Source organism: Diorhabda sublineata, chromosome X (genome assembly GCF_026230105.1).
Source record: "Diorhabda sublineata isolate icDioSubl1.1 chromosome X, icDioSubl1.1, whole genome shotgun sequence".
Taxonomy (NCBI): domain Eukaryota; kingdom Metazoa; phylum Arthropoda; class Insecta; order Coleoptera; family Chrysomelidae; genus Diorhabda; species Diorhabda sublineata.
Window position 1 is genome coordinate 82,498 of NC_079485.1, and position 14,863 is coordinate 97,360.

Below are 14,863 nucleotides of genomic sequence, written 5' to 3' on the forward strand. Positions count from 1 at the left end.
TGCGATTTATTTAACCAAATCCTAAGCAAAAATCAAAAATGAAACAATAACTTTGCTTGTATAAAAGTCGAGGATTAACAGAAGGTTAATTGAAATTTTGATTATTTTTTCAAAATTCTATCTACTTCTATCAATACGCTTATATTAGCTTCACCTGTTAGTATATCCCACCACTTTAATTGCGTTTGTTAACAGAACGGGCTAAGGTATCAACCTCCAGAATCGGCGGTCGTGGGTTTAAACTTGGTGTAAATTGTTTTTTTAGGAACTATCGCTGCAAATTTTCTCATCGAAACAAATTTACAGCTTTCTGCCATCTGTTGGAGATTTACAAAACTAATGACTAGAACTTGAATAAAAATTTTATTTTTAACAATAAATCGGGTAATTATACACTTTCACGGTCACCTGGTTTTTTGGATCAAGAAAATCGAAAAATGGATGGATTTTAATGATCTTTGTCTCAAAATGTTCCATTTTACGGCGGATTTATAAAAAAAACTAGTAGAAATAGCTAGAATGGAAATTTCTCATAGTTTCGTACTATATTCTTCAATGTTAATAGTTTTTGGACCATTAAAAATCGAAAAATAGATAAATTTTATAATTTTGGTCTCAAAATGTTCCATTTTACGACGAATTTATCAAAAACACGGGGGTAGTGGTCGAATTTAAATAGTAGAAAAACTTTTTTTTTTAAATATTCATTTTTTTATGTAAATTGCGAAAAAAAAATATACGAACTTGATTCCACGACGTCAGAAACAGTTACGAAGGATTATATGTAGAAAGTCATTTTTTTGTATTTAAAGTCATGAAACTGTAAAAAATATTTTTTAATTTTCGTATTTTTGTTATAAATCCGCCGTAAAATGGAACATTTTGAGACCAAGATCATTGAAATCCATCCATTTTTCGATTTTCTAGAGCCAAAAAACCAGGTGACCGTGAAAGTGTATATAAATCGAACTAAAAAGTGGAAAATTTTTGAAATATGCTTAAAACAATATTGAACGACCTAACCTAACTTTTTAAAATTTATGAAGGTTGTAAAAATCTGATATTCATTGTTCGTTTTTCTATGTACCGAGTGGGTAATTAGGTAAGAACGGCGTCGGTCATAACTCAGGAATACATTATATTAAATCTTCAGAGAAAAAAAATGTATGAGCAAATTGGGAATTATTTTCAGAATTTTATGTTCCCACTAACAATTAACAACTACGCAATTAGTGGCGCTATTAGGTGTTCAAAATGACGTCCATCATTTTCTATACACGAAATCAGTCTCTGACGGGTGCATAGGACAGTAGCTTCGAATTCTACCGTTCAAATATTTTACTAATAAAAATCTAAGCAAATTAGGTCTGGAGATCTGGGTAGACAAATAAATAAGCTTTCACGACCTATTTACCTTTCGAGATGCCGAACACATATACGGAATAATGTGCCAGTCAATCATCATATTGTAAGAAAATGTCACGATGAATGGCTAAGGGTATGTAATCAGAAATGGCAATTCGTTTCTTAAAAATGTCGAAATATCTTTCTCCATGAACACCGTTTCTTAAAAAAAAAAATAGCCCAATTTGTCCACCTGATGTTAGATTGTTAGATTAGTAATATGGTTTATTTAATGATTGATTCTCATCGTTAGTAGTATTAGCTTTACATTTAGATAACGCTATCTAGTGACAATAATAAAATTATTATGAAAACGTTAAAATTATTGCAAGAAATTTGTTGTAAGAACTTTCCATCCAGAATAAATTTTTGATATCTGTTTGACGTTTGAAGAAAATATGTCGCAGCTTACACATTTTTTGAGATATCTTTAAAAAAAAAAGATTTCGCTATTTCATTGTTAATTTAGTTTACTCCTAAAAGACCTTCTTGAACCTTTATGCTTCTATTTTCATTTCTCAAGCGACATGACAATATCTAAAATATATGGAACAACGCCCTAAGCAGAACCGGACTTTAAGTAGAGCTATACTTCCTTAGCTGCCTAAGATAGGAACAAAGTAGAAACGCGTTGGTTTTATATTTTCGAGGTCATAGCATCCATTTATGTGAATTGAACGAAACGTTTTATTTTCGGGGACTTATTTTTAATAGTTGGAGGATAGGATGAAGATGGCAAAGATGTACACTAGGAAAGAAATCACGTTCACGTTCTTACTGGCTATCTGGGAACTGTTTCTTGATACTATTAAGCGGACCGAAAAATGGATCCACTTTTTGAGTTGGGATAACTTGATCTTAGGTTAGGTTATCTTATTTGACCAATAATTTTGGAAAAAGACGTTTCTCCATGAAATACGATATGTTTTGTTAATCAAGAGGAATTGTTTCTTGTAATTCATAAATCCACTTCAAAAATATCAACCGAAAATAAATCCAATTTCCGATAAAACAGGTAGTACTACTTTGCATCATCTACGTCTTCGATAAATGAATTTGTAGACCTAGAAAATGCCAAATGAATGTGTCGTATATTATAATTCTAAAACCAGCAGATTTGCCCCCTAGTATTTCCAAAGCTTGAAGAACACTGGTAAGCATGGTAAATTGTTTTTTTTTGATAATGAAGTCGTATTTACGGTAAAAGGTTAGAATGCGAGAACATCGATACGAAATACTTATGGAATATTACATGCCTGATATGAGAGTTGCAAATGTACTGAAAAATGTATTTCAATGGATAATGTGATTTCTAATGTTCATTTATCAAATTGAGCATTATACGAATTTGAAGTACTATTTCATACTACCGTAAAATAAAAACTCACTGTTCAGTCTTACCTGTCTTGGGGGAACATGCAGAGATAAACTTTTATAAAATAGAGAAGGTCTGGCCGTTGTGTGGCATATTCTAAAAGGCTCAACTCCTTTTATATAGGTTCGTTAATAAATTTATTCCATCTTTACCTTTTTTAGGCAAATATTTTTGCAAATTTTTATTAATAATGTTTAAACAATAGCATTTCTGTCTCTCTTGTTTCTAGTTAGTATTGCCACTAATTAGTTTTGTTAAAGCGCGAGAGAAACCAGGCCTCCACCATTTTTTAGAAAATGCGCTTCCGCCACATTATGATTGGCTCTTTAATTTCGTACTCTTGCATTATAACTAGAAAAACCCGAATAGAAAATCCAAAATATAAGCATAAATATGCAAATAATTTGGCATAAAAATGCTGAAAATGTACTAAAGAATTCTCGTACTTCAAATTATCGATTAAACTTTAAAATAAACAGACATTCCAACATTTTTTTTTAATTGGCACTAAACTAAACCCAAACATGCATTTAAATTGTGGTTAGTTGTAGAAGCAGTGAACCACTAAATGTATTTCGAAATTATGAATTAATTTATTTTGTCCTCTGACTAAATATAAAAATTTATAAATGGAAAAGTTTCTTTCCACATCAACCGATGTAAAGGGGCGTTTTTATAATTGCTGATTATTGCAGGATTCAAATTATCGGATTTATTGAATTCACTCTCTAAAATATTAATTACTTAACTAAGAAATTAAAATACACAATTTTCTCTAATCACGTTTTTGAAAAATTATGCCTCCCGTTTTGCCTGTGACATTTTGAAAAGCTGCCTCAGATTATTTTATTAGTTCTACATTTCGGATTAATGGCAAATTAAATATTTGTGTAAATTTTCTAGAAACAAAGCTGTAATTTGTTCTTATAAACGAAAGTTGTCATTTTATTTCTGTGTTTCCGAATAATTGATTAACATCAGTAACGGATGGGGAAGATTCGTGAGTCAATTCTAAAATTGAATCTTTTATTTGACAAAAATTCTTGCAATTAAAAAAGCGGCTTTCCACCAAGGGCCCCATCTTGTAATAATAGGTTGAGGTGGAAGGGTAGTGTTCGGTAATTTTTTCCCAAATTGGCCCAGCTTTTTTCATGTATGGTGCCGTCTCTTACAAAATCAGCAAAACTTATCTCCAGGAACCGGCGTACGAAAAAGGTTGAAAGAATTTGTTGTAAACATATGGTCATTATTAGTGTATTGGTTTTTTATAAATCTTAAGAAGCAATTGAGTAAGATTTTCTTAGAATTTCGTCTAGAATAGGTGAGTTTATCAATACATAGGGGGAGTCCGGGAGAGTTTGGCAGGGGGGAGACTTTAGCCACATGAAATATTTCATAGGTTTCATTACTTATTATGTTGTCGCCATGCGTAGAGTGCGTGCAACATCTGGCTTGTGTGACTCATGTTGAACAAAGGCTGTAGCCAGTTTAGGTGAGAAGTAATAACAATCAAAGTGTTTTGTTGCCCGGTAAATGAAAAATAGACTTCTGAATAATTTGACTACCATTATGTTGTAGAAGCAATTGTAAAACCTTTATTAATGTAAACTACAGCTTGAATTGTCCTTATTTGAGATACTATAAGTCTTTTCGATCTTTTCAATCTCTATAATTTCATACAATTACTTTCAAATTGATAATGCAAACATTGATTGTAAATTCCTTTCAGACTTATTAAATTTCTGTTCAAAGATGCTATTTCTATACTGAAGAAAAGAAAACACCAGCAGAAAAAAGCACAGAATTGATGAAATGGCCCTAAAAAATGCTGTACAGGAGATAAATGATGGGCATTCAATTAGGTAGACGGCTAAAAAATATATATTATATTTTAGGAATACCTTGCGAAATTACGTCTGAAAAAACTAGGATACTAACCAAAACTCCAGAAAAAGTTTATGAAGATGAAATGGAACCTAAGAAAAAGGGAGTTGGAAAAATTGTTAAGGAGATAATACCAAAAACAGCCAAGAGGAAAGTTCTTCAATAAAGTCTAGAGAGTAAAATTCCAAAAAGTCCAGCTAAGAACACTGAGACAAATAAGAAGATACTAAAATGTGTCCAAAAGAAACGGTTGACTAGAAGACTGAAAGACAAAGAAAAATCAAACAGTGACAGTGATACTCCTTCTGAAGAAATTGTTTGTAAGGACTACTCAGATGACCAACTGGAAGAAGATCCAGAAATAGATGAATGCTGGTTCTGCTTTGTATGCGGTACGGATGAAATGCTGGACATGAGACTTTGTACTTCTTGCGGGAAGTATGTGCATGAAATTTGTGTTGGCATAACAAAAGACGATAAAGAAATCTTTTTCTGTCCCGAATGTGCCATCTAGGTAGAACAAAAGACCTGTGCACAAAGATTTTTATTAACAGGTTCTTTCGTCTCACAGTTTAAAGCTTTGAATATTTTTATGTTCGTTTTTAAGAGATGTTTATTTAAAAGGCGCAGATATTATAGTTTTAATATTTAGTTGTCTTTATGTTGGTTTTTTATGAGAGATGTTTACTTCAAAGGTTCAGATTTTTCTTTGTTATTAGTTTTAAGTTCTTTTATGTTCGTTTTTCATAAAAAAATGTTTATTTTGAAGACTGATCATGTTCTGTGTTAGCCTTGGCTTTGTTCAACAAATAGACTTGTTTTTCCATCATTTTTCTATTATTTTTCAAGATCGGTCAAAGTCTCCCTACCAGTAGGGTAAAGTCACATCACATCAGATCGCATACAGTTTTTGAAATTTGAAATTTTCACTAAATCCGCGGTGACAGTTTCCGAAAAGCCCTAATATTGTTGTGGAAATAATATATTTGAGCGTAATTGATTTTTATTACTCGAGAAAAGATATACATCATGAATATCATAATAAAATATAGATACTTAATAAAAAAATGATTTGCTTCTAGAAAAATATTATTGTATAACAAATCGTTAATTATATTGGAGTAAAATATTATCAAAAGACTGTAAATATAAATATTCTGTTCGTGATATCAATACAAATGTTACTTACTAGGGGCACAAATTTAAAAAATAATTATAAAGTACGCAGAAATATAAAATTCATGGCCTCATTAAATTTATTATCCTTAGTTAAAAATGTAATAGTTGTTCTTGTGCTAATAAGAATAAGAATTAATGAGTAAGCAAATAGATAATACTGCAGAATAATTATTACAATTATAATTAAGGCTTATAGCAGAGACATTGATATGTTAACAGTGTTGTGGCATAAAGAATTTCTAATAGAGAATTATTTATTAATTGTATGACCTCATAGATCATTCTGGAATATTTTTTACATCATAAAATTATTTTTATACAAAATACGTATCCATTTTTTTATAGTAGAGCTCGAACGACCACTCATACTCAAAATGAGCTTTTCACTAAAAAAGGATTAACACCAGCACAATCAAAAACGAAATGGAACTGTATAAGGTGACTTGTGTGCATCATTTTTAACAATTAAAAATTGGTCCAAGCAGTTTTGCTGGGGACAAGAATCATTAGAAGATGACCCACGTGCGGGGGTGTAGCGTTGAGCATTCCAGAAAAATTTAAAGTAATGGAAGAAGTTGACTGTGTGAATGGCGATTGAAAATAAATAAAATTGAAGCACAGACCGGTATTTATAAGGTTCTAAGGATTCTACATGAGCATTTGAATATGACAAAAATTAATGCCAGGTGGATGTCTCAGCGCAGTGCAAAAGCAATGTCGAGTAGAATGTTTGTGAGCAATTTTAATCCGCGGAGACCACTAAGTGTAATTTTAAAGGGTGACGAAACTATGGTCTTTCAGTATGATTCGACATCTAAAAGAGATTCTATGGAGTAACATCGGAAAGAGGTCTCGTCCCAAAAAAACAAAGGTCACGAAAAGCATCAAAAACTGATAGCTAACATATTTTTGGACTGCGAGGGTATCCTTTGGATTAAATTCAAGGAGTCGAATACAGTCGTCGAATACAGGAGTCGTGGCATATTACTCTAACTTCTTAAGGCAGTTGTGTCAAAAAATAACCGAAAAAAGGCGCGGCAATATCAGCCGAAGTTTGCACTCGCTTCATGACAATGATTTTTCAAGGCTACTGTACACGAATTTGGGTTCACAGAGATTGTCCGACTATTTTTTGTTCGCAAAGCTGAAAGCCAAGTTAAGTGGTAAAATATTTAACAACGACGATGAAATAAAATAGGCGGTGTATGAAGATTTTGACTCTACAGATGCATCATATTTTTACAATGGCTTTAGTCGTTTGAGAAGTGTGAAAATAAGGATCTTTCTTTCTGTATTAGGCTGAGAACTCCTGGACCGCACTACGTAGCTTTCCGCTCAAGTAGGTTTGAACGTAGTCGTGTTAGGATTGTTTTTTGAAAATAAACACATTAATACTTTATGGCATCCGACATTTTTTTGTGTTATTCTATTCACTTTATTATTCCTTATTTATGTTTGTTGACGCGCAAGTTGATTCGATGAAAGACAAAAGATAGTTTGATATGCAATAGAAACAGTTGATTAATTAATTAATGAGCTCTTGGTTGAATTAGATGTTTTTCAAATTTAGCTATTGTTCAACCAAATCTGCTTTGTTATGTTTTTGTAGCTCTTCTGTTTATTTATAAGATGTTATTACAAATGCGAAATTCAAATTTATTTCTGATGTCATTCGATTAATCACTTCGGAACTGAATTAAAAAGGGGTTGTAATCATCAACCTCTGGTCAAATATTCAACCAAACTGAAAGATTTCAATCCACACGCCACTGTTTGATAAGGTAACGTTATTTTTAAGGGAACAATTAATAGGAATAGTTTTATCAATAACTAATTATGGTTATATTTATTGTTACTCGTATTTTATTTATACATTTTATTTGAATTTACGCAATGCAGTGTTGTATTCTACAATAATTACTTACGTGAGTTAAATTAATATCTCCTTTTTAAAAAAACGTAATTCATTAGAATAATTTTTAAGTTGTACCTTTATTATTTTACTACTATTAATTTAGTATTATAATTTTGAGATGTTGATTTCATTCCGCAAAATTACTGAGTAAGTTTGTCAGTTCTAAATGACAGGAATTATATTATTTGTTCCACAGCTCCGACTTTGAATAAGATATAAATATCAAAGACAGCAAAAATATGAAATCGCTTTTGATTTTTATCAACTGTAACTGTTTTTTTGATTTGACAACCTCAAGATGCTAAAATAGTTTAGAACTAGAATTATTCTTTGAAATAATTAATTTTATAAGTAGTGATTTATGTGGATATGCTTATACTAATGGCATTATATGTTACGAGTCTTGGCTGTAAAATAAGGTACTCAACGAATTTTCACAATGGAAAACATGCTTATTGGCATTGGGTAATACATGGGTAAAATGCGTTCCTCCCAAGTGTTTCAATAACTCAGAGAAGAGAAGGAAATCACTAGGAGCCGCTTTCAGACGTTGCCGTTGGTTATCATCCGTCATAATTTTCTGGATTCACTTTGCATAAATTTTCGCATATCGCAAGCAGTCTCTCAAAATTTTGTGAATGCAGGACTTACTGGTATCATCTCGCCGATGTCCCGAACTGCTTCTTCTACTTTCGCAATCACTTCGTCCGAAAATTGCCTTCCAGAACGTTTTGAACACACTGTTTACGCTGCCACTACACCAACACTCACAATTACACTATCTGACGCGTGTTACAATAACAAGTTATCGTCTTCAGAAACTAAAGGTAACAGAACTATTTTCTGTTCTAGTTTATCTTCACTCTCTGAAGACGATAACTTGTTATTGAAACACGCGTCAGATAGTGTAATCGTGATGATTGGTGTAGTGGTAGTGTGAACAGTGTGCTCAGTATGAATATCATCAAGGGTTCCAAAAATTCCAATTTACCAGAACGTTATTCGTTGTAGACGTCTGTACGCTCATCTTTGATTTGTCTGCACCATTTGCGTGCATGTTGCACAATCAAACATTTTTCCTCATACACCTCAGATAGTTGTGAATTAATGTCCACCGGAGGAGCAAATCACAGAGCTTAATTCACACCTGCCATAAGAATCAAATGGAAGCTTCAACTTTCACGGCTACTGAGACAAGAATAAACGTTGTGGATAGCTCGTTGGGGCTGGAACTGTTAGAGAGGGAGCTGAGTTACACGCCATCGCTCCTAGCGCCCCCAGCTCCTTGAGAACCTTATTTTATGGACAATCCGCATATTTGCCCCCAACAAATAATTAATTTTTTTTATACGTCGAACTCCAATAATTCGAACTGCAAGGGACCGTAGCAAAAGTTCGAATTATCGAGGTGATCGAATTATCGGAGTTGTGCACATTTACATACATATATGTATGCATTTCGATGCATATTTCCATTTTATAAATAAATAAATAAATAAATATGTTATGGGTATATAACATGTTTATTTATTTATTTATTTACGGCTATCTTCGACTTCTTCTTCACGCCCTTTTCAACTTCTCTTATGACAGCAACTTTTTCTGCTAAAGTCAGAGTTTTGTACATTCTTTTAGCAGAATCACACATCATGAAATAAACGTAAACGGCAACACGAAGCAAAACTTTTAGAAGCTGGCTCCGAAACGCACTCAATGGAAAACCAATTGAGAATGTCGGCTCTGACAGTTTTAACTTTGCTTTATAAGAGGGTGGTGGTAGCCATCAGCGGCGCGAGAGCATCTCTTCTCACCATCTAAATACGCACCTTCTCAAAAGTCGTCAGGTATCAATAAAACTCTGGCGCCCTTCTTTCAGAAAAAATCAGTCACCACGTTTGCTCTTTACTCTACTTTGTCTCTCTCCAATTCGCTCCCTCTCTCTTTCTCTACAGTTTGAAGGTGCAATTAAATCCGTCCCGTGAACTCGTCGTTTTTAATTGCACCTTCAAACTGTACCATCAATAATAAAATCGTCGCACCGGTTTTTGGGGAAAACCCAGCAGCTCTTATTCTCTTTTCAGTCGTTTCATACATTCGTCCTCTAATTGCAGTTCGAACTAGAAAACTATTTAGGAATGCTTTCTTAGCTCTACCAGTAATAAAATCGTCGCGCCGGTTTTTGGGAAAAACCAGCCGCCGTCTGCAGTTCACCCATATTTCACACTTACAAAATATCGTCGTCTTACCTAGAATCTGAAGATTCGAATTTTTCAATTTTTTTCAACACTAACAGTTCGAATTTTTTAATACATATGTACATAAATAATTTATACAAGAAAAATTCGAATTTTTCAATTATTCGAACATCAAAGATTCGAACTTTTCATTTATTTAAACGCCAAAAATTCGAATTTTTTTGATAATTCGAACTTCAAAAGTTCGAATTATCGAGGTTTTTTTACATGTGTTAGTATAGGAATGTCAAGGGACCGACGCAAAAGTTCGAATTAACGAAGAATTCGAATTATCGGTGTTCGAATTATCGGAGTTCGACTTAGTTTTCCCAACAAACTTTATTATAAAAACGAATATATTATTCTTACTAGAGATTTGGTAGTTGTACGAGGAGGTACCCAAAAGTCACCAGTTCAGTGCCGCGCGGGCCGTTGACCTGCCACGTTCTGTTCTTCACTAGTGATCGATTTTACTAGTGCTGTTTCACTGCTACTTCGGTTTTTTATGACGGCACATTTAAGTGAACAACGTGCCGCTGTGAAATTTTGTTTTCTATTCGGTAAAAATGCTGCTGAAACTGTTTTAATGTTGAAAACTGCTTACAAAGATGACAAACCTCGCTCTGGACGTCCATCAATTGCACCATGACGACGTACCTGAATACTCAGCCATCACTTTTAGCCAGTTTTTGATTAAAAATAACATGGTTCCACTGACCCACGCATCTTACTCGTCTGACCTGGCTCCGTGTGACTTTTTCTTGTTTCCACGCATGAAAAGGGGCATGAAAGGATGGCGATTTGAAAACATTGAAGACATCAAGAAAGGAACGAGACAGGAGCTTGTAGCCATCTCTAAAGATGAGTACAAGCAATGTTTCGAATAGTGGAAGCACCGTTGGGACAAATGTATTACTTGTAATGGAGATTATTTTGAAGTGGATAAGGTTGTTTTGTAAATATAAGTATAGCCTTTAAAAAATAATTCGGGTTATTTTTGGGTACCTCCTCGTATATTACATTGATGCAGCTCTCGTAAAAAGGGTATGTCGCTTTTTATTATTTTTGCAAGAAACAAATAATTTATATCTACGATTCTATGATTGTTACTATCAATGCGATCTGGCCACAACAATGTTATGAAGATAAGCCAAAAATCGGCTATGGTTCGATTTTTATCTAGATGCAATGCAACCTTTGTTGACATGAGAAAAAGAGTAATGTGAAATATCATTAGGTGAAGATTAATGTTTTTGAAATAATAATGTTTAGACCGATTGCCGCTTTTGTATGGACCACTTTCCATTTATTTGAGAGGAGTTTTTTGCATTTGTTAGTAATATACTGTTATGGTAGCAAAAAATCACTGCATTAGTCAATTCTGCAGGCTTCTTATCCATTATATACCTTTGAATTGCCATTGTTCCCAACAAGAATCTTCCAAATAACAAATTTTTGGCATAGAGATGTAAAAGCAGTTTTTTTATATAGAAAATTTCTTCATTTTGTTTTGCTGTTAAGCTATTCGAAGCCACGAAAGCAGACCTATAGTTACTTATCAAGAAAGCACCATGCACTGACCCATCTAGACACTAAAAGAGTGCTTTTTCCATTGGAATTACTTCCACAGTGAGAACTGAACAACGATAAAAGAGAAACCTTTTATAGAGGACGTCCAAAAAGATACTTGTATTATATTTTTATTTTTTAACCTTTTATTGATACTAATAGATAAATAAATTTGGACTAGTTTGAACTATTTCATTTGTTTCTAGCTAACGACCCAAAAAGTATTAATTAGATCCTGCATACTAAGGGCTGCTGTTTTTTGCGTTAACAAAGCATTGAATGATATTGGTGTTTCCGTCTGTGAAGGATAACTGATATATATATATATATATATATATATATATATATATATATATATATATATATATATATATATATTTATATATAATATAATCACTAGCATTATTATTATACGAGTACAATCAAGTTCGCAGCAGCATATGCAGTTTAATATAGTACAAAACTTCGATTGCAACCAACAGATATTAAAATTTTTCTGTCATATACGAAGTACTTTAGAACACTTGAATACAATTTTCTGTTCTGTTACAAAATTCATTGTACACATTTCTAATTATGTTTATATTTTGGATGATTAGGTATATTTTCTCTTAACCTTATAAACAATAATCTAAGGGAGTTAAATCCGACGAACTGACTAACCTAAAAATCTTCTAATGTTTATGTGAAACATTCCCCTTAAATAATTTTCTTAATATTGCCTTACTTCCAATGTAATTTTACAGGTTGAGCCCAATTAAGACATTAGCGAAGGTTTTTCATATCACCTATATAGCTTACAGATATAATTACAAGATGTAGATAATAGCAAACTGGATTTGCTTGTTTAAGGTTCATTGTCCTCCCTATCAGAACTATTTCAACATATATAGATCGATTGTACCTATATATGCAATGGTGTCATTCTAGATCTAGGTAGATTAGAGAATATACTAGAATGTAGAGAATGTACTAGATACATGTTAAATTACTTCCACAGTGATTCTCTTTCAGTTTCCTTGTTAATCCGAAACTTTTATAGGTCACATTAAAGCTCTAATGACAAGGGCTTATGCTCATGGCGACTGTATTGGCATATTCATCTCCTTTGATTCCCGTAAGCCCAAGAACTTACATTAAAGATACTTTATTATTTGTTCTCAGGTCATTTTGCGTCGATTACATGGGAGCTCTCGATACACATTTCTTTATAAGCATTTTTCGATAGCAACTAAGTATTTTTACCTGTAAGATTTTTGGACATGATCCTAGCGATGATGACGATTGGGTATCAGCCCCGAGTACTCTAACGAGAGCTACTATAGTGGTTTTAGAAACATCTGCACCATTATATGAAATTTATTCTCAAACTTTGAGGGTATTTCTAATCATCTTTCTTATTTCCCATCGAGATATAGTTTTTATGGAGGCGTATTTATTGAAAATGATTGTTTTTTAATAAATCTTAGACGTTTAAACAATCAAGTACGCCAATGTCTATCATTAAACTTCCTGTATTTATCCATTCATTATAAGTATCAAAGTATCCATAAAGGAATAATTTTCCGCTTCCAATAAATTTCAAATGTCCAAAGTCACAACTCTATTAGTCTGGTTTCATTGCCACAACAGATGCACAATAATTATCTTGTAAAACAAATTATTACTTAATTTCAACATATTTTGAAAGAATAAACCTAATTTTTACAACTCGAAGGCTACGAAAACTCTTACCAATAAACGAAGAGCTTGCCCTTCTTGTACTCGACACGCCTGACTGTCGACGCCCTTGCAAAACAATTTATTTACTATCCATATAATGAGGTTAAGGTGATTTATTTGAAGTCCATGGGGTATCATCTAAGAGATCTAGTGATTAAGATAATGATAAGTAACTAATGGGTAGTTTGCAAATAGAAAGAGGTAGAGTAAATATGTAATAAAGTACCTTGACGACAGATAAAATTGTATATAGGGTTTAACAGAATGATAGATAATAAATTGAATCGTATATTTCGAGTTAAAAATAGTTTGTTTCAACGAAAATCACCTTAGATGGTATATATGCTCACAAAGATACAATTTACAGTTCAATTTCAAAGTTTAAGCGAACCTTTCCATCAGTAATGTGATAACATGATTGCAGAAGAAGGAAACAGGGAATGGTCGATGATCAATCTTAGCGGCAGTATAATGATCGAATTTCACCTTATATACTGCTAAACTCACATTTATGTTCATTAGTAACATTGGCTTGTTAAAGCAATGGGTTATGATGATTGCAGTATTGATAACGAAGGATAATATAATCCCATCTAGACCAGACAATGATGTTTCCGTATAAGGAGGTGATGGGGGCAATCATTATTGTACAAATATTGTATTATGTCACAGGTCCTTAATAATTGTGCAAAATTCGAATTGTTGATGATTTGAATGTACAGCAAAGCAAGTATTCTTAAGAAGTAGATAGCTAACATATACTTACCATTTTATTTTGATGTGCAATGTGTTTCAAAATATGAGTAAGTTGGAACGTTTCATGACATTCTATTGTTGAGTAGAATTAAGTTTTGTAGAAATGTGGAAGTGGTAAAAAATATCCATAAAAATTATTATTTATTTTCATATAAGTAAATATCGATTTGTAGAAAACAATTTAGGGTTTAGATTATATTCTGCTCCCTTTATAGATAGTTACTTCAGTTACCTCACATTACCATATGATTCTAGTATACTAAGTGTTATCACAACAGGAATTTCACTTTATGTGGCAGATTCACCTGATAAATTATAATTCACGTCTTTGTTGGAAATCAACTGCCACATTTTTAAATAGATATATCTTTTCTTTTTCTACAGTGACAGTAACTGCAACAGATTTAGCTTTAGGTTGGGCATAATTTCGTGATTTTCTTTATGTTTTAAGCTACTTCGAGAAAAATCGTTTAGTACTATACGAAACTTTATCCATTTTCCGAAACTAAACAATATCATTTATTCAATTTTGGTGCATAGATATATTTTTTAAATCAGTTAAAATAGTAGGATGATGATACAGAATCTTTCTCAAGCCATCATTCGAAAACTTAAATAAAAAGCAGTCACCATTGTTTTTTCTACAAACTTCTATAACGTATTCTATTATCAACAACTTCTTAACAACCATCTTCAATGAATATTTTCACTTCTGTCTTTCTATACACATAAGATAGTTCTATCAAAAAAAGTGGGCATCGAGCAATCAATACATAAATAAGGAATATGGGTTAACGGAATGCTATACTAGGGTGTATACTATAC